Here is a 20,380-nt window from a genome sequence, read left to right on the forward strand (position 1 = left end):
CCACAGAAAAGTTGTTTTTTGGAATTAACCCTCCTTTCAGTAATAAAAGAGCAAAGTGCGCTTCATACTGTAGCTCTCTATATAGTAATGAATTATTTCAAATAAGTCAGCTTCTTTTTATGTGTAAGAGGTCCTGTATGAGAGACCGTTTGTGTTGACATAGCTTCTTATTTGAACACTTAACGTATGAAAGGCATTATTCCAAGAAAAATGTGGCGAGATTGATACTGGGAGTAAAATGTGTTGTCAAAATGCTCCATGTATTTTTAATAGCAATACAGTCATGCTTTCAAATAATACAATTAATAATAATAACAACAATAATAATAATATTTCAGCCAGTTCACTGTGAAAGGCAGCACTTGGTTCTATGAAGGGAAAAGCAGGCTCCCTGTACCAGTTAATGAGCTCAAGAAATTCCACAGATCCGTGATAGTGGAGTGCCTCTGTCGTGTGAGTTGCTCTCTGCCTTGCGAAAATGAGCCGTCTTCTTACTGCACACGTCAAGTGTGGTATACCGATGAACTGTATAGCATGGTTGTGGATTAGCTCTGAATTTCTTTTTTTGTTTTGTTTTGTTCAAAGTAACATCAGGGTGCACCCAACATACATTTGATTATTTTGTCTCTTCAGTCTGGGGAGACCTGATTTAAACTGTTTGGGATATTGCACAGGAGGAAGGGGAATAATAATAATAATAATAATTGCTTACACTTATATAGCGCTTTTCTGGACACTCCACTCAAAACTCCCCTCCACCACCACCAGTGTGCAGCCCCACCTGGATGATGCGACAGCAGCCCGAGTGCGCCAGTTCTCTCCCCACACACCAGTTATCAGTGGGGAGGAGAACAGTGATGAAGCCAGTTCAGACATGGGGATTATTAGGAGGCCATGATTGGTAAAGGCCAATGGGAAATATGGCCAGGACACCGGGGTAACACCCCTACTCTTTTCGAGAAACGCCCTGGGATGTTTAATGACCACAGAGAGTCAGGACCTCGGTTTTATGTCTCATCCGAAGGACAACGCCTTTTTACAGTATAGTGTCCCCATCACTATACCGGGGCATTAGGACCAACATGTACCGCCCCCTGCTGGCCCCACTAACACCTCTTCTAACAGCAACCTTAGTTTTTCCCAGTTCGTCTCCCATCCAGGTACTGGCCAGGCTCACACCTGCTGAGCTTCAGTGGGCTGCCAGCTAGCAGTTGCAGGGTGGTATGGCTGCTGTTTGCAGATGGTCAGAGAGTGTCCCCTGCTCTCATAGATGGCTGGATGTGTTGGCCTCATCCAGCTCTTGTGTGGAGGAAAAAAGCTGATTCTATGGGATTGCTGTAACCTCAAGAGCTGTGTCCCGCTGGTGAGGGCTGTGAGCACTGTGTGCCAAGCACTCTGCCTACGCAAGTGACAGCACAGTGTTTCCTCTCACTCCCTAGAGGAGCTGGAAACACGGTTTCTGAGTCTGAAGTCTGAGTCTGTGCCCACAGGTGAAAAACAGGTCAAGAAGATGGGATGAGATCCTTAGGATTTACCTCTTCATTTCTATTCTTCAAGGTGTGGGGAACCTTTCAGTGACTCATGTCCATTGTGTTTCAGACACTCAAATTTGAATCCTTTTGACAAATTAGTTATGCCAGTGATCTGGTTATTGGTGAGATGCTGGCAAAAGCTTATGAAGAGGGCTGGCTGTGAAGTACAGCACATAGCAATAATAATTTTCTCATAGCATGTGCCCTTCCATCATTCACTGGGTACTACTAATAACTGTTTATATACAAGAACTGCTTATTAGAAATCAGACCTTTTGAACAGTTTCTTAAAATAGAGTATTTGCCATTGGTTTCCCTGTGGGGCACTGAAAAAAGAAGCATGTGAATTAATATGAAATTCAGTACAGTACTTCAGAGAGAAGCAGAAGTTTGAGTTAATCTGTGTTTGTTGCAAATTCATGGTTTTGACATGATCTGTTGCTTCATATGCAATTCCTCAAGGCAGGGTAAAATGGGATAACCATAGCAACCTTTCACATCAACCACTCTTTTCCTCCCACTTTGCTACATCATATTCCAAAAAGCGCACTGCTGATATCAGCCAGTCAGAGACTGAACGGAGATTCTGGATACCTGCAGGCATTATCTATCTGAAAAAGGACCACACTCGTTATCGCACAGAAAGTTGAGGTTCCAAAATATGCATTTTCCTGTTTTTATCCCTTTTGGAGAGGCAAAAACATATTTTATAGAATATTTTTTTTCTCCTGCAAAATAGGAGCTATGCAGAGATCCTGCAGTGCAGACACTACATAGCTTTCAGTAGAACTCATTTAACAGTGTAGTGCTACAGTACCTCTCCATAGTTATCATATCGGTTTCAGCAGGGTCCTCGCTCATGCTATCACGTCCAAAAGAAAAAATCAACAAACTGGGACAGTCATCCTCAAAAGGGTCCCTCGATTTGAGATTTTTTTTCTTCTTCAATAATTTTATGACTGAATGATGTCACCAACATGGTTAGATGTTTTTGGTATCAACGACCAATCTGGATTTTCATCCAGCCACCATCAGCTCTATTGAGTGCTGGGGCCTGGAGTCCACTTCAGAAGCACAGGGCACAAGGCACCATCGCCAGTCCACAGACCCACACACCATACGCCACACTTGCAAAGACACACACTGCACTGCAGATACACACACCACACACACGGACAATCAGAGACATCAGTTGACCAGCCAGGAAACCAGAGCCCTCTGAGAAACTACACATGTGCAGAACATGCAAACTGTACATAAGGTGCTCCAAGACATATGTATAAAAGTTTTGTCAAAGATTTGGCTAATTACGGCCTTGGATAACTTCGTGATTTTCTGTGTTCCTTCCTTCCTTTTCTTTCTTTTTTCCTAATCGTCACTCCTGAGTCAGTTCAAATGGATTCCAGTTGAATACCATCTGTCAATGAATACTATCCAATTAAAAACTCCAAAGTAATATCCGAACGAATAGAAAAACTCAGTTTCTGAAATAGTTTGTTTTATCATCTCAGGACAAGATTATCTTAATGAATGTTAATGGTGAACAGACTCCAAATTAGATGATGTCCTAGGAATGGTCCCTCTCTACAGAGAATAAGACCAGAAACTACTGCTGAATAATATTCTTCTGGATTCCAGTTCTACCTCTCTATTAGCAGAGCAGGGTGGCTGAGCATTTTTACTGGGGTGCCCAGCAGTCCGTTATTCTTTCAGAATGGACCAAGCGAGGCCGCTCAATTCTGTGCAACGTGAAACAGTTCAGCAGAACCGTCACCTCTGCTTCTTGTGTTAAATCCACACGATGTGGACAGCTTAGCCTTCCCCCTTTAGTATTAACATGGTTTTTGTGTAAACTGCCTTCTTATTTCATAATTAAGGAATTAGGTGAACATCTTGTTTTAGTAGGGTTTTATGAGCAGTATTATATTTTGATAACGTTTCAAGTCAGAGGCTTTCTCATGCAATTGTTTTGCACTTAGTCACACAAGTCCATGCATTCTTTTTACAAACTTAACATTCTGTCTGATAAATGGTCTTTTGGAACAGCTTGCCATATATAGGTAGTCGAGACTGTGAAGAAATGATTCATAGGGGAGGAATTCAAAGATATTCTGTCTCCTGAATTCCACTAGTTGCTGCTGTCTTTTTGATATCCTCTGTTTTGAAAGGAGTGCTGTGTCTTTTTCTGAGTCCACAATGCGCCAGATTGTTGTGCACTTTTCACTATTAGCTGCTTTGCTCAAGCTGTTATCCAGGTCACTGAAAAAACAATCTCTGCAGGAACACCTTTAGAGCTGTGTTTCCTAGGGACGCTCTCATTTTGGCAGCAGTGATATTGGCTAAGCACTTTCGCCTTGATGCAATGCTTTGTACCTGCAGTATGATATATACCTGACTGTCTTTGTCACAGTGTGCCTCCTTCATTTTTATGTGTTGCAATTTACATTTAATGCGTTTCAGTGTTCCCATGCTTTAAATTCAAACATGAGTACATTAAGAAAATGTTAGATAATTTTAAAAACAGTGATTGAATATTATTTTTCTTAGATTGAATATTAGCAGCATTTGGATGGTACAGTCCATTACTGTACCCTACAGGTACATACCTTGCTTAGATACATTGTTTTAGAATTTATTTTAATTCATTCGTTTTTTAGAGTTAATGCTTCTTTTACTGCTGCTGTTGTTGTAAGGGGAGCCAGAGGTACGCTGTCCCAGTTTTCAGTTGCTCTGGACATGTGTGATCATGTCGCATTATACATGTATACACAGAGAATTGTCCGGTTGCTTCTTGGAGGTTTTGTTCGGTTTTAAGATACAGTAATTTACTCAACAGCATTGAGAGCTCCCCCAGCCCCAGTGTCCATGCTGTGTAAATGGCGAATTGTTCCAAGATCTTCACCCATCCATTTTCAAAACAATTTATCCACTTGAGGATTGCCGGGGAGCTGGAGTCTATCCTGGCAAGCAATGGGTGCAAGGCAGGGTACACCCTGGAAGGGACACCAGTCCATCTCAGGGCAACGCAAAGACACACACTCACACCAGGGCCAGTTTTCCTAGAAGCCAATTAACCTTGTGGTACGTCTTTAGAGTGTGGGAGGAAATTGAAGCATCCAGAGGAAAACCACACGAACATGGGGATAACATGCAAACTCCACACACACACACAGCAATCCCAGGAACTGAACCCAGGCCCGAGGGCTGTGAGACAGCAATGCTAACCCGACAGAACTTCCATGTTACAGAATGGAGGCTGAAGCTCAGAAAGAGGCACAGCCTAATAGACTTGAGTAGATATGATGTCAAAGCTCACTGTGCAATGCATGAGAAGACGTGAAGCCTTTTAAAGGGCTGAAATCTATTTTTTAAGTGCTCAAGGCTGCAGCCTTCCCTCAGTGGGTCACATCACTGTCCATATGTAGCACAACTCACCTTAGTAGGAAAACTGGTAGACGGGGTAATTACATTTGAATGAGGAAAGTGTCCTTGCATACCTTGAAATGAGATGACTAAGAGAGCCTACTATGTAAAAGGGAGAAAGAATCAGCATTATTAATCTGCATTAATGTGCAGGAATTGGCTCTCACGGTTAACCAGCAATGGTAGCTTGAAAAACTGACTGCTTTTGATTTTAAGTTGATTTACTGTACATCTTTAGCACGTATGCACCATTGCCACCTATTTTTAAAGTGAGACTGGGATATTTATCACTACCAAATATAATCATTTTATCTTTCTGGGAGAAGTTCTCGGACAAGGACATCTCATTCTGTTTTGTGCAGTTTTCGGGTAAATCAAACTCTCCTGATGACAGAGTGCTGTAGATGTTTGGACTAATTTAGAGAATGCACTATACAAAGGGTGTTTTAGGAACACTTTATATCTTGTTCAATGAATGAATACATTACAAGCCAGCTCTGGTGTATAATGGCAGAGATGATTTATTCTTTAGCTTGCAGAAACCCAATCCATGGGTACTGTATGTGTTTCTGGTCTAACTTGTTTTCGTCTAGCGTGTTTTACAGTTTTTATATACTTACACTCAGCTTCTGAAATGCCTACATTTTCTCTGAGGTCACTGCAGTAAAAGTCAAATCCCCTGATTACTGTGGGCTTTGTTAGGAATTCAGGGTTTCTGTCTAGCTGGGGTAAAGACAAAGTTTCATTGAGAACCTTAAAAAGCTGACAGAGAAATAGAGGACTCGAATATTTTACTGCAGGAGATGACATGAATGGAAAGTAAATATTAGAAGAGATGGATCAAGCCGATTGAATCTTTATTACATAGAATGACACAGTACATAGGACTTTTTTCTTACTATGAAAGAGTAGAAAGTATCTTTGCTTGCTTACCTAATCATTATATTTCTTCTACATAAAGCAATAAAATGTCGCAATAAAATAAAATATGGAAAATGTACCAAAGAAACATTTCTTTATGACTCAGCTCATTGGTTTTGAATTTGTTCACAGGAAAGCTGTGTAAGATGCAGCATTTGTGCTATAAAAAGTCAGTTTCAGACTTTAAGAAACATGCTTGTCTTTTGACACTTTTGTTTTGCAATATGAAAGGCAAGTGAACAAAGAACTTTAGATAAACTGCTCTTGAAAGGACTCCTTTAAACCCTAGGTTTCTGTCACAAGATCTAGAAATGTCTTTACCACAGTACCCTTATTCAGAGAATTTGTTCCGTAGTTGTGCTGGCAACTACTCACTCTGCTGCTGTGGATCCTTAACCCAGTAAGAACATTATATCATAACCTGATTACAGCTGCCCTTGATTCTAAACACTGCTTCATGTTTGCTCTCATTTTGAAGTGCAAGAGGAAAAGAAAGGGCAAGCCTGAAGACGTCCCCAGATGACGAGCCGTATTCCCCTTCAATCTTGTAAGATGCTGTGGCCTCTCCCCTCTGTAAGAAAGCATCTGCACGCTGCAGAAGAGCTGAATGGCCTCTTCTTGGCTGTGTACTTGAGTTCTGCACTCAGAAGGTTCTGATTCACAGATTACAGCAGGCTTGCTGTGGTGACACGCCACTCTCCCTGGCATTGGCTTTGTTTCCTGCTCAGAAACGGGGAAGGGCTGTGGGAGTTTGCAGAGTGAAAGAAGCTCCGTGTAGGCTGAGTAAAAAGAGAGGTGAATCTTTCTGATAGTACTTTCCAACCACTCTCACTGCCTTTTTTTTTAATTGCTTTGCTTGTCTAGTAATGGTTTTTATCTTAGAATATTTCAAGTGCATTGGCAAACAAAAAAGAAAAATAAAAATAAAACAGAGCAAGTGTAACGTACCATTCAGTCTAATCGTCTTTTTTCAAATCTAAGTATTTGTATCTGAAGCAATATGACAATAAGCGAATAACTTTCCCACTTTCTGTCACGAGAGCTGTGTGGCTCTTTCTATTAATATTTTACTATAATCGTTATACTGTAACAGACACAGATCTTATCTGCTTGCCACTGCATGTACACAGCCCTGAAATGTACAGTACTTGTTTCTGGAACTGATGCCCTTCAGACACCTTCAAGACACGGCTGGATGAAATTGTTGGAGTAACAGTCTGCTGACAACAAAATGAAGGAAAGAGACTGAGTGGTTTCCACTATAATGTTCTTATGAGAATATTATGGCTTAAATTTCATTTTATTATTCTGTGTCAAATCCATTTTAAAGGGCACCTTCAGTAATTTCATGTTTGAGGGGCAACTGGCAAAGCGCTTGCTAGTACTTTGTTATATAATGTAGTCTATCTGATCCTCATAGGACCTTGTCTGTTTTCTTGAGGTCTGCTTAATTACATCATTCAGCAAACAGTGGGTACTATTGAGAAACAAAAGTGTATTATCATGTGGCCTAAAAAGCAACTTTGAAAATATTACCTCTTGTGAGATTTCTTGGAATAGAAAATTACTCTGACAAAATCCAACAGCCAGGAAAACGGGTCAGAATGTTTACTGATTACATGTTGACACCGCAGAGTAAATAATGTTCTGTTTGTGAAGCTGGGCTGTGACCTTTTGTTACTTTTCCTTGCTTTTTGACAAGCACGAACGAGATACTGGAGCACTAGCTCTGTACAGCAGATTGTGTGAACGATTTCTTCACCCACAGAAGGACATATGTGCTTGTCTTCAAGTTCAATGTCTGTCCTTTGTTGTCTCATCTTTGCACTGTGCTTACTGTAATGTTTCAGTGTCTCTGCGTTATGACAGCTAAAAATATCTCTGCTTCAGATGCCTCACTTATCATTTTTCTGATTCCCTTTCAAATGCTAAGTTAGGTCCAGTAAGGTCAGTTCACAGACGACATACCTGATGGTAGGTCATTCTTTGTGTCTTCACAGGGACCAGTTATCACAAATTCCTGGAGTTTTAAAATTCAGAGCAGCACTTGGTAAATTTATCAGCCATTTCTCTGTACGTGAAGCACTGTGTACAGATCCATCAACACCCTGTAAGAAGGAAGAAACAAAAGAGTGAACCGTATTCCTGTTGCTTGGCTGGTCTTTTCTGTTGCCTGCTGTATTATAATTAAATGTGCTGCGTCCAGTGGGTCTGTTTTTCCATGAAAAATGAAACTAAACAGCTTGACTTGTGTACTTCTCAGAATGTGGAAAGTAACATTGGACAGAAAAGTCACATTTATTGCCAGATTAGTGTTCTGTTAGCAATCATTTATTGGTTACTGAGTGTGCACAGTGCAGAACAGTCTCTACAGGGAATCATTTTTCCCAAAAGGAGAGAATCCTTCATTCCTGATGAGTATCACTTGTGCTGTCTTAATTAGATGCAGGAGGTGTGCAGTGAAAAGGAGCTGAAATTGCTCTTTCCACACTTTACTCTGTAAACCCAATAAGTAGAGTAGTGGTGCCAGTTGAGGTTCTTTGACTTCTTTGAGGCAGTATGTGTCCTGTGAAAAAAAAATCCTTTAAATGATTTCCTCAGGTAAGCACGGTCTATTTCATCCCTCCAGCCTTTTTTTTCCATTGGAATGAGCGATTGTACGCATTTCAGATTCTGGGTTCCATCAAAAACCTTTAGGATTTGCAGCGTTTTGTATTTACACTCGTGAAAAAGCAATAAAAGCACATACCACTTTTAAACTGCTGACTTCAGTCGAGAGAACAGTCTTGATGCCTGTGTATTTTCCTTTGTCAAAATGCATTCTCCCCCCCCACCCCCTCTCCGGCAGCAGCGTTCTGCATCCAGAGTCTAGCCAGATCTTCAGTGTAGCTGATGACCCTAATTAGTCCAGAAGGATGGCACTCTGCGCAGTGAGAATTGCTCTGGCGTGGTGAGCTGACACAGACTCTCAGCTCTCCTTTACTAGGCGAGATTATTCATCTCTGGCCTTTTATTTTCCTGCTCTTTTTTGTTTATCAAGTGTTCAGGCTATGCGGTCTTTACCTTCTGCTTTGTGTCTTTTCGCCAGATGTGAAATGGTCCATATAATCAAACCACTGAACCAGTCAGATTGCTCATTGAGATGAGAACTTTTATGCGTATATATATATATTTATATGCTGCCAGACATGACTTTTATTTAATTGTTTTAACATCCTATTTATTTCCCAGCGCTTATACTTCTTAATGACAGTATCTTCTCTCCTGAGTGATGCTTGTTTTGAGTGTGCAGGAGCAAATGACCTATTTTTGCTCCCAGTAACACTGACACTACAGCCCATATGTCTGGGGAAATGGGAGGTGGAGCCCAACTGTGACTGAAAGGAGTAGATGTTAAAAATAAAGGCTGCGTCTGTGATCTGGCTGGCTATAAAGTATGTTTTCTTTATTCTCTTCATGTGTTTTTACTGTAATGTTTCACTTTCTCTGGGTTTTGGCATCTAAAAATATCCGCGTCTGTCCTCTGACTGGCACAGAAGCATGTTTGCTCTCATTCTGTTCATGTGCTTATAGTTCAAAAAAGAAACTGGCGGCTTTGTGATGCGCATTTCGAACAAAGCTTCTGCCTCTGTTGCTTCCAGGCTTTTTCATTGATTTGCAGTGGTAAGTTTTATTTAACCATAACTGGCCACTCCAAAACTTGTGGGTATAAAAGAGGAAGCACATCAGTAACATAAGCAATCTTTTTTCCTCGTCTGTGAATACAGTGCTTGTTTTTTTGAGTACATTCCTTCATGGTCTGGTGCTTATTAAGAGGGGCTTCACTCACTATTCCAAGTGGTTAAGAAGTTCTGTAAGCTGATTCTTATGTAACTGTTACAGTCCAGAATGTGAAATATCCGTTTCAGGCGTTTTTTCAAAAGTGTACAGTTTGATTCATGATTCACTCCTTGTTTTAAAATAAAAAATAATTTGATTGATAGCTAGATTTTAAAATAGGCAGTGGAAGACTGCTGTGGAGACACAAAATGTATATTTTGTTTAACAAAATAGAATTTTAATTCTGTCAGTTTTGTAACAGCTGATTAGTGAGTCAGATAAATGCAAGTAGTGTTGGGTTTAAAGACTCAAAGTGCTGCCATTACCTGCTAACAGGCTTAAGGCCAGAAAAAAAGAAAAGAAAGAGATTAGTGTTTTATTTGGTAAAGAAAGCTCAGTTCTCTCTGGAAAATGTATTTACCTTGCTTTCTTAAATGAGGTGATAATTATTGCAGCTTGTCAGTATCTAGGGCCAAAGATATACGTCACTCTCACTAATAAATCAAGTCCTCTGGGTCAGAGAAAATCCTTTTTCCATGACGACACTCTTCTACAGAACTAAGCTTTTATTCCTTGATGGTCTACATCAACAAGCAAGCTTTTTCTTTGGAAACATCATGCTGTTGTTTCATGTTTATCAGATTCCTACTATTGCTTAGTCCTAGGATTCAAGGATTGGATCCTAATTATATATTGTCTTATATAACGTGAAACAATTGGGTTTAACAATATATATATTTTTACCTACAGTATATCATCATCTGTATGCCTGGCATTACCCACAATTAAATGTGTAATATAATGTACTTACCATTAGCAACAAATACAAAGTGCTTGACAGTAAAGCAAAAATGTTTTGACATTGCAGCCCCGGTACTTTTGGAGTGCATTGTATAGGTATTATTTTCCTATTATAATCTGAAACAAACTGTCCATCATCAACAAAATTCAGTAGAATAGCTGATAAATCGTAAGGTTGCTAGCTATTCAAATTCTTGTATTCAAATAATGTAGGCTCATGTTTGACTCATGTGTCCTGTGATCAGAACACAGAGACAGAGTCTGAAGTGTTTCCACTCCCGAAGCACTAAGCCGGATTGTGGGTTAAAGAGTTCATCTTTCAGAAGAAGATCTACTTTTTCATTTGCCAGTCCAGCGTGATCTAGCAGTGTGAATTTGAAGCTGATATAGGAAAAACAGACTGTGGGCACATCAGTACAATAACGATACCCATCACTTTAATGACAGCAAATTGAAGCAAGTGTATCATGTTACAGTGAACAAATACAGTAATGTTCCCCATTTTAGAAAACAGAATATCCTACCTTAATGCGAGCATTGGCACTGAGAAGCTTACTTGAGAACACTTGTAATTTTTTGGAACGTGTTGACACCGCTGATCATGATGACACTTTTATTGTGTCCCTGCAGCTCGACATTCAAATTATTCAGCAGTTCAGTCGGGTGAGGAAAGCTAAATCCAGAAGCCACTGGTCATCCTCTAATTGGGCATATTCACCATGTTTAGACGACTTGAGAAACTCTTTGATTTCAGACAACAGCTGTCCGAACCTCGCCAAAAATGTTTGATCTTGAAATCTCCGAACAGCAACTCAGCAGCCTCAGCAAACGCTTTTTTAATGCTCGATCCCTGAATGACTTGTTGTGTTGAGCCAGGACGTGGCGCACACGGAACTATGCGATCATTGCAGCTTTCCCTCTTGTGTTGGGCCTCGTGAAAAACCGACTGCTGTTAGTTGAGATTTTAATTTTTCCACTTTTCTTTACCGTAACTCGCTTTTAGCGGGAAAGTCCACAGCACACGTTTTGTGTGCAGTTTTGAAATGGTGTCGTGAGACAGGTTAGTTTTACCCTACTGATGATGTGTTGTTGCAATAGTAATCCTGCTCAGTACGAGAGGAACCGCAGGTTCAGACATTTGGTGGGTGTGCTTGGCTGAGGAGCCAATGGTGCGAAGCTACCATCTGTGTGATTATGACTGAACGCCTCTAAATCAGAATCCCCCCTAAGCGCTATATTTCCCTTTTTCGCGTAGACGCTAGTATTGCAGATTTAAATGCTCTCATTCCTTGTGGTAACGGTAGGTTTTCGGTCTCTTTGCTTCATCATTTTCGCTCAAGCTCTACAACTATCAAATAGGCAATCAAACTGATCAAACTGCTGGTCAGTCTGTTTCGCTCCACTATGCACTGTAGCGAATGTGGGGTTCTTGCGGCAGTAACCAAGAGACCGTTCTTGGGTAGCGCAACACGACACTATTTACAGAGCACCTGTAGCCTTTTTTTCAGTGTCAGCCAGCACTCAGGGAAGAGACCTTTACAACCCATTCGACAAGGGATAAACACACACAAGGACAGTAAAATGTATGACATTACATGCATAGATCTGAATGAGTTTTTAGGCTATCAAAAAAAGTAAATAGTCAAATAGCCCGTTTATTTTTTGCCAAACAATGACATTGATCGATCTGGTTGGGCGCCCCTGGTCTACATCATTTCATTTCTGCTCGCAAATCGAACTGAGGATCTCATCCAGCTGCTTCTTAGAAGCAGCAAGGGTTTTGTCCTTGATTGCATGATTATTCCAGATGCCCACAACTGCTTGTGTATTAAATTGCCTCCAGTTTTCAGTTTGCTTCCTTAAATTAACTCCTCGTCCTCTGGTTCCTGCTCCTCTCTGTTTCATGTTTCAGTTTTGAAACGTATCCACTTAAAGTCTTCACAATACTTGATGACAGACAGTATAAAACACCTTTCTTGGATCAGTCAGACTGACAAATGATGAGTAGTCATGTTGTTACTGTACACTTTCAACCTCATCTGTTTACTTGGGCAAACCCTGTTGGTGTGTCATGCAACACTTTTTTTAATTGGTTAAAGCAGAAATTTGTTTTTGTAAGTAAAAAGTGATAAACCAGAAGCACAGTGCTTTGACATTTTTTCCTTATAGTTTATAAACAAATTAAACATGTCCTCATACCCTGCTTCATTTTACAAGGTTCGAAGCACGTTTTTCCTTCTCAACTGCCAATTTCAGATAAGCAAATTATACATACTGTATGTTTGTGCAAGGTTAGTGATATACTGCAAACTGTGAGTTTATTCAACTATATTCTGTAGTGTAGTGTGACAGCTGTGGACCCACTCTATTTTGGAAGTTGTGCTTTTGCACAGGCCATTTAAAGAACAATGACGTGTTTTAAAGGTTTGTGATTGAATGCCAGACTCTTTCCATTGCGATTTTCAGTGCTGAACGAGGGCCCCATCAGTCTGATCCCTGGTCCTCTTGCAGGGAGTGCATACACTCTCCACTCACTTCCCATCCAGGGATACCAGCTGCTCAGCCACCAGCACATGGGTGGGTCCTGCCAGCTGCAGGCCTTGTGATCGGAGACCGACCCCTTCCGCCATCTTCTTGGAAGACTTGCCAAGAGATGCCAAAAAGCAAACCTCAGTCAACAATCTCATCAACCTGAACTGCTCTGGCAAACTGGAGATGTTATAGTGGTCTGCCAATACTGCGTCAGCCACATTGTATTGGCCGCAAAGAATTATAAAAGTTGAATCCAACTTCTGAAACACCACGTTCTTCTTCAGCTGTGAGTAGTGTGCTCGCCGTGACTCTGCAGCCCAAACACTGTGCTTCTTTCCGTTCCTCGTTGCTTGTTCCTCTGCTCTGCCAAATGCCTCGTTTGAGTGCTCATCCTGATTTGACGTGTGCGTGTGTTCTTTCCATGTTAAATCTTCAGTGTACACATGAAAGAAGCACTTCTGAGTCTGTCAAAGTTCAGGTGATACAGACCTAGCCGTCACGCATAGACAGAATGTCACTGGTGTCCTCTGCCTGGTTTATATCACTTTTTCATCTGTATATTTACCATTCTTGTGCCGTGTTTAAGGTTTCCTGCTGTTGGGATCACCATGGCAACATGGAACTGAAGAGTTCAATGAGGTACTAGCAGGGAAGATGTATTCCTGCATTCTGATATCAACTTGTAAAAACCCAGGTATTCTGCTTCAGAAATACATTAAAGAGAAGTGTGACTCTTAAATGTCTATTCCTAGAAGCAACAGCAAATAAATAAACAGAACAGTTATATTAAAATAGTTCAGGGTTTGCATGAGTTTAATTATATTCTTTTTTTCTGTCTATATGATGTCAATGGAGTCAACATACAGTACTGCTAATAAGGGCCCCAATAAGAAAGAGCAAAATTCCATTCATATCAATACTTTTATTCCTAATATAAAACTTTGGGTCTTGAGATGAATTTTTCATGCCTCTCAATTTTTTTTTACCTTGGTTTGACATATATTTAAACCGATGACAACTCTTTGTCTTGAAATAAAGAGCGTCCCCCAGGAATAAAGACATGGCTGTTGTAACATCCAAACAGATTCTGTCATCTGAGGAGGGAGGTTGTAAAGAGCTGAAGGAGGAAGCGGGAATCAGAACCGGCCTGTGTTTCAGTCAGATCTGTTGGTCACAATGGAAAAACAACGTTCCTAGAGTTAGAAAGGAGATGAGTGTTGTGTGCTAGCTGTTAACATCAAAGGATAACTCAGCACCTTCAAACATGTGGTTACTGAGTGTAAAGAGGCTATATTGAGAATGACTTTGAATCTTTTTGAAGTGGTAGATAAATTGAAAACATTTTTTTGTACTTCAGTAGGTGCACCTTTATTTATTCTTCAAAGGTGCTATTTGGATTTTGACATTTAGAGCTGCTGACTAAAGTATTACACATACTGTACATCTCTGCCATGTCTGCCTTATTGTATCTCTGTAATGTATGCTTTCACACTTTCAAAAGGTGAAAAATATAAATAAAGAAACATGTCTTGTAGTGGACAAGTAGTCCTACTGTGATGCCAAATATAAAACCCAAAAAGTTTCAATGAAATACTTACGTTTAAGATAGAAAGGGAGGTATCTTTCTACACTAAACTCGTTGCATTCTATATACAGAGCACAATCTGTATTTCTGAGTCTTCAGTATGTGTTTATCAAACTTGTAGAGCTGCCGCCCACGATGTAAAATGTATTTTTTTTTTAATATTTTGAGCCTTAAGTTTTAAAACTGCTGATATCTTTCTTTGGATGTGCTTAATCTGACGTACTTTTATGGAGGCTGTGTTCCTCTTTTGAGATTTAAACTATTTAAATGTTGTCATATCTTTTCATGAACCAAATAATAAACTATGACTGGATACGTATTTAATTTAAAACTCTACTCTTCCTCTTCCTTTTTTCTTCAGGACGTCGTTAAAGTTTTTCCTTGACTTCCCTACTGTTTGTTCCCATGACATCACTGGAAGCATTTCCGAAGTAGTATAGATCGCGAACTGCCTTTTTCTGCTTTCAGTTCTCACCTTTACTAGGCCTTGTGTATTTCAGTCTTCTGAACAAAACTGCGCGGCTGAAAAGTACAGCTTGCCTCATGTTTATGATGGTAGATCGCAATCTCTGTCATCTAGTAATTCTTAAACGAATTCATGAGCAGCATTTGGCTTTCCCTGGAGTGATAGTATTAACTCCAGTGACTTGCATTAAGCATCAAGACATGTACTGTACCTTTACAATAGACAGAGAGAGTAAACACTAAACTGAATTGTATCAGGGCCAAAGTTATTGTTGGCTTCACAATGCCTCCGTTTTCTTGCTGCTCTTGTATCTTTTTGGCAATTCCAATGAAAGACGTTGCTGTGGCTGTACTCAAACTGTTATGTTTAGTGGTATCAGTGGTTCGGACATGCATCGGGATTCGATCACGGTCACTCAGGAGCTCAGAGTGGACACTGCGCCAATCCCTAGACAGCAGACACACAAGATGCAGTCTCCAGCTGGCACCGTCCTTCGGATGAGACGTAAAACCGAGGTCCTGACTCTCTGTGGTCATTAAAAATCCCAGGGCGTTTCTCGAAAAGAATAGGAATGTTACCTGGGCGTCCTGGCCAAATTTCCCTCTGGCCTTTACCAATCATGGGCTCCTAATCCCACCTATGAAATAGCTTCATCGCTCTGCTCTCCTCCCCACTGAGAGCTGGTGTGTGCGGAGAGAACTGGTGCACTCTGGCTGCTGTCGCATCATCCAGGTGCAGCTGCACACTGGTGATGGTGGAGGGGATCCCCATTACCTGTAAAGCGCTTTGAGTGGAGTGTCCAGAAAAGCGCTATAGAAGTGTAAGAATTATTATAGCAATTATTAACACTCGCTCTCTTTGCACTGCATGGGGAGCTATGGGAAACAGCGCTCCTCCTTTCTCTCCACCTGCAGTCAGTCTCCTTATCTCTCCCTGGTGAGTAACACACCTCTGTAACTAACAGGGCAATAAACCTTCTGACTGTGTAGCTGCAAATCCCCTTCATGCCTGCTCTCTGTCCCAGTTCTCTTCGCCAAAGCAAGTGTGAGGCTGATTAGCCACATTACATGGATTAGAGCGATGTCCTTCCCTTTACCTTTTGCACTACAGCAGTAGGCACTACAGGTTTAACAGTGGTTTGGTGTGTTTTTTATCCAGTTTTTGCATTGGAGCAATAAAGGCAGTGGTCTGGCACCTGGAACCTCCTCATCCTCTGCCAGGGTACTGCAAAAATACTACATGTTGGCAGGAGCATTTGTTTTGATGTGCAGTGATACACAATGTCTGTTCCGTGCTCTGCAAAGCCAGCTGCACATGACTGGAGCAATGCAGCGCACAGTACAATGTGGTCCATTGTATCAGCAACGAAGCCTGTGGAGACATTTTATGATGGTATTGTTTCATTGCCCAGCAGATGAGTTTTTCTTTTTGGAAGACAAAATAATTAAGCACCTCTTTCTCTGACAGGGGAGGGTTACATTTCAGTGTGGAATTCGAAGGTCATTTGCTCAGAAGCTCAGGAGTGAGAAGGCATTGGGCTGAATGAGACAGAGCAGAATAAAACCGGAACTATTTTGACACCAAATATTGACACAGAAGTAGTGTTGCTGAATGAAATTTATGACAGTGTTGCCAATCATTAACAGCATACTAGAACAGTGTTGTACCTGAAAATTTTGCTTGCTTACACCTCAGTTGCAAGCGATGAAAGACCTGATGTAAGACCTCGGCAAAACTTAAAAAGTGACTTTGAAGCATATTGTAAACATTGGCCAGGGTATTCGCAGGCTGCTTGATTTGATGGATCTCTGGGAGATCATCACAAATAGGGATGTTCTTTATGAAAGCAAGAACCTGCCTGGCTCATAATCTGCCATCTACACAGATATACCAACACAGTTCGCTGAGCTTTTCAGCTGCCTTTTAAAAAATCCATGAACGTTTATGACACGCTGAGAAAACAGCATCGTTGAACCACAATGCAAAGCCCCACCCTCATCTTAAGTGTGTGATGGTGCAGACCAGAGGGCACATGTTTCTCACGTCTCTGTGATAGACTAAAATAGCAACCACATGATTGTTGGACATTCTAGTGTTTGCTGATACTTAAAATAAGCAGTAGAATAAGACGGCCTATAACTGTTAACTTACGTTTAGTTCAGCGATATAATTGAGCAACTTGTGGCATTCTGACCTGTAAAAAAAAAAAGTTGATTGCTTTGCCTGTTTTGCTTTTCATTGTCTTTTTTCAATTGTTAGTCGTGTCCATTCAATTTATGTGAGTTCTGTGTTCTGGTTTTCTGATCTGAGATCACTATTCAACATGTTGAGAAAATGTTCCAGGTACTGACAAGTGGGAGCAAGAAAGGGCATGAGTATTGGGCAGGTTCAAATGGATTTGGGACCGAGGTGCCAAAGAATTGGATTAAATCACAGGGTTGTTTAGCTTGTTCAATATTCCCATAATCCTTTGTGTTCCTTTTCTCACTTTTAAAATGCACATCTGCATAGTTTCATCTTCAGTCCCTAGATTTGGTTTTCACTGTTTACTCTGTTAACTTTGTCAATCATACAAACCAAATGTGTAGAAAATAGCTGTTTTTTCATTCAAGCTACACCTGTGATTTTAAGATTTGGTGTGCCCAGACTGTCAGCAGATCTGCCCCTCCGTGAGCAGGGGTGTGGTGGTGTCAGCTGAGCTGAACTGGCCTCTGGGAGTGCAGTGCGGGGTTCATATTCCCTGTCCAGGTTCACCTTGAGTAAGGGGGTCGAACCAAGGACTGTGGGCCCTGTACAGGGACTGAAGTGGAGATCACTTCATTCGGAAAGTTTTTATCGGAGAATAGTTTGATCATTTGTCACAACGTGTACTGCTTGTGGGATGTTTTTCTTTGAAATGAAGTTTATTTTGAAAGAAAAAAAAGGGAGTCGAGCCACACCGGAGACCAGAGATCAGAGCCCTGCAGACTGATCTGTGTTTTTCTTGCTTGCGTTATACAGCAGAGGGGTGAGACACAGAACAGGACTTGATGAACTAGAGGTGGAAAAAGAACAGTGCAGGTCTGTGGGGGATAGAAAGGATTATTAAAGACACTGCATGAATGCTGGAAAAGTCTGAGTGTGTCTTATATGTACACCAGTTATATTGTGCCTCTGAGGATCTTAAAAGCCAGTTGAATCATTTGGCTACATATGGGCATAGACTTTCTGGAAGCATGCGATGCTGGAACATTTAAATTATCGAAATTTGATGGGGAAGTCTGTTCTTAAAGACAGCACACAAGAGGGCTCTAACTGTAATGGTAACTTCGTCCATGTGCACTCTGCGGTCTCCCATTTTACTTCCTTTATTGTCAGAGGTAATTAACAACATATATGCAAATAATGTTTTATATGCACATTCGCAAAATGCTAATAGGTTGAGACCTATAGGGCGATGTAAATTCTGGAGCAGTTTTGTACCATTTAGCAGCAGAATGAAGTGATGCTGCATGTCTGGATTGGGTTTATAACAAAAAAAGGTTCTGTATACTACAGTTCAGTGCAGTTCCTAATAAACTGCTACAGCAAACCTTGCACACCTCTGTCCCAATATGTAACATTTCCAAGTGATAGAGTTTGCAAATAAAAGATCCTTAAATAAAACGTTTATAGAAGGCATATGGTTTTTCTGAACCCACACAGTTCCATATTGTATTTAGATACTCTGCTGGGATTGTTGAACCCCTTCAAACAGAGGTAGTGAATATTCTACGCTGGAGCCGCCTAGAATATAGGGTTATGGGTGTGAAGGACCACACTGTCAGATTGAATAAACTACAGGAAGAAGATTTTTTTAAATTTCAAACATAGAAAGATTAAAGCACCTAGTCGGGAAAGAAGTTCTGTGGTCTTGTGCCTGAGAGTTCTGTTTGTGACAGAATGGGAATATGGAGTGAAATAGACAGATATGAAACAATTATGTAAGTGTTTATGTTTTGAACCAAGTGTGACAGAATATATTGTCAAGCTCCGAGTTTACAGTTAATATTGGCTGGACTGGAGAAATCTGTAGCACCTTGTCAACAACAATAATAATAATTGTTTCCATTTATACAGTGCTTTTTCTTCCAATGGATTCCAAAGCATTTAACAAATAGGAGAGGCAGCCAAGCTGCACCAGTATCCCCACCTATTAGGAATGAGCTTTGTTTGTTTGTCATGAAGTCAAGGGTCTGTCAGCATGGAAGCCCACTTCACTGCAGTCCTTCTTCCAATGAGATGTTCTGTCAACCTAAAGGGTCATTTTGTTTTTGTGTCCAGCGACTTAAGAGCCCATATAAGGTTATAACGTACCAAACGGATATAAATAGATTCGTCCAGTGGATGGATACTTTTGTATTGACCCTCTGCTGCGTAAACGTTTATCTGGTGTTTTGTAGTTTCCATGGGTGTCAACTGCATGTGTAAGTCTGGCAGCTAGCACAGCACTGTGACCTGAAACTTCAAATGGAAGGACTTTAATTTTTGGATGTAGTCTAGACTAGTGATGTGTAGATTTGAAATGCCATATTTGCTTGCTTGCAAATTCCCAATACCTAACAAACATTATTTAAGGCCACTTTATCCCATATTGTTCCATTCCATTTGAAAGGTGTGCTTAAAATATTTTGGCACAATTTTGACTGTGTGCCACTGTGATGTATTTCTTGAACACTTCATCAAACACTTCTCAACATTCCTCTGGTTTTGCACTGTGCGACAATAAAAAATCAAATACAATGGGAAATAAGAGTACTTTCACAATACAGTTGCTTCCAAAAATGTTCTGCCTGTACTCTTTTGTAGCTTGTCAGGTAGCATCTCTCCTGTTTAGTTTTTAAAATTTTACTTTTAGGGTTGAGCTTTGAAAGGCAGAAACATTCATATCCAGCTGACATTTCTTGCTATAAAGCTTGATAGACAAACATCAAATCTGTGCATATTTGTTGTGTACACTCCCGAGACAGAGCTCTATCCTAGTGGAGTAGATCCCCTGTGTGTTTTTACAGCTGTAACTAGACCCACTGTTTTCAGTCAGACAGCTCACGGGCGCAGTGTCGAACTCCATCACGCAGCACTGTAACAAAATAAATTCCCTTTAAAACAGCAGGATCTGAGGTTTGCATGAGAGCATAGTAATTAAGAAGGTTCTGCCTTCATACTTGCTTTCGTTTTCACTGACTTCTCTCACCAGTGAAAGAAGCCTCCGTGTCTCTGCACGGAGTTTGCATGTTCTCCGCGTGTTTGCATGGGTTGCCTCCGGATTCCTCCCACAGTCCA

At 40.7% G+C, this 20,380-nt stretch overlaps 1 protein-coding gene across 1 annotated transcript in view; it reads left to right on the forward strand.

Moving 5' to 3' along the window:
* Window positions 1–20,380, forward strand: part of adcy5 (adenylate cyclase 5) — a 95,678-nt gene that overhangs the window by 28,077 nt on the left and 47,221 nt on the right. The window lies entirely within an intron of this gene.

This window comes from Atractosteus spatula, chromosome 13 (genome assembly GCF_055471065.1).
Source record: "Atractosteus spatula isolate fAtrSpa1 chromosome 13, fAtrSpa1.hap1, whole genome shotgun sequence".
Taxonomy (NCBI): Eukaryota; Metazoa; Chordata; class Actinopteri; order Semionotiformes; family Lepisosteidae; genus Atractosteus; species Atractosteus spatula.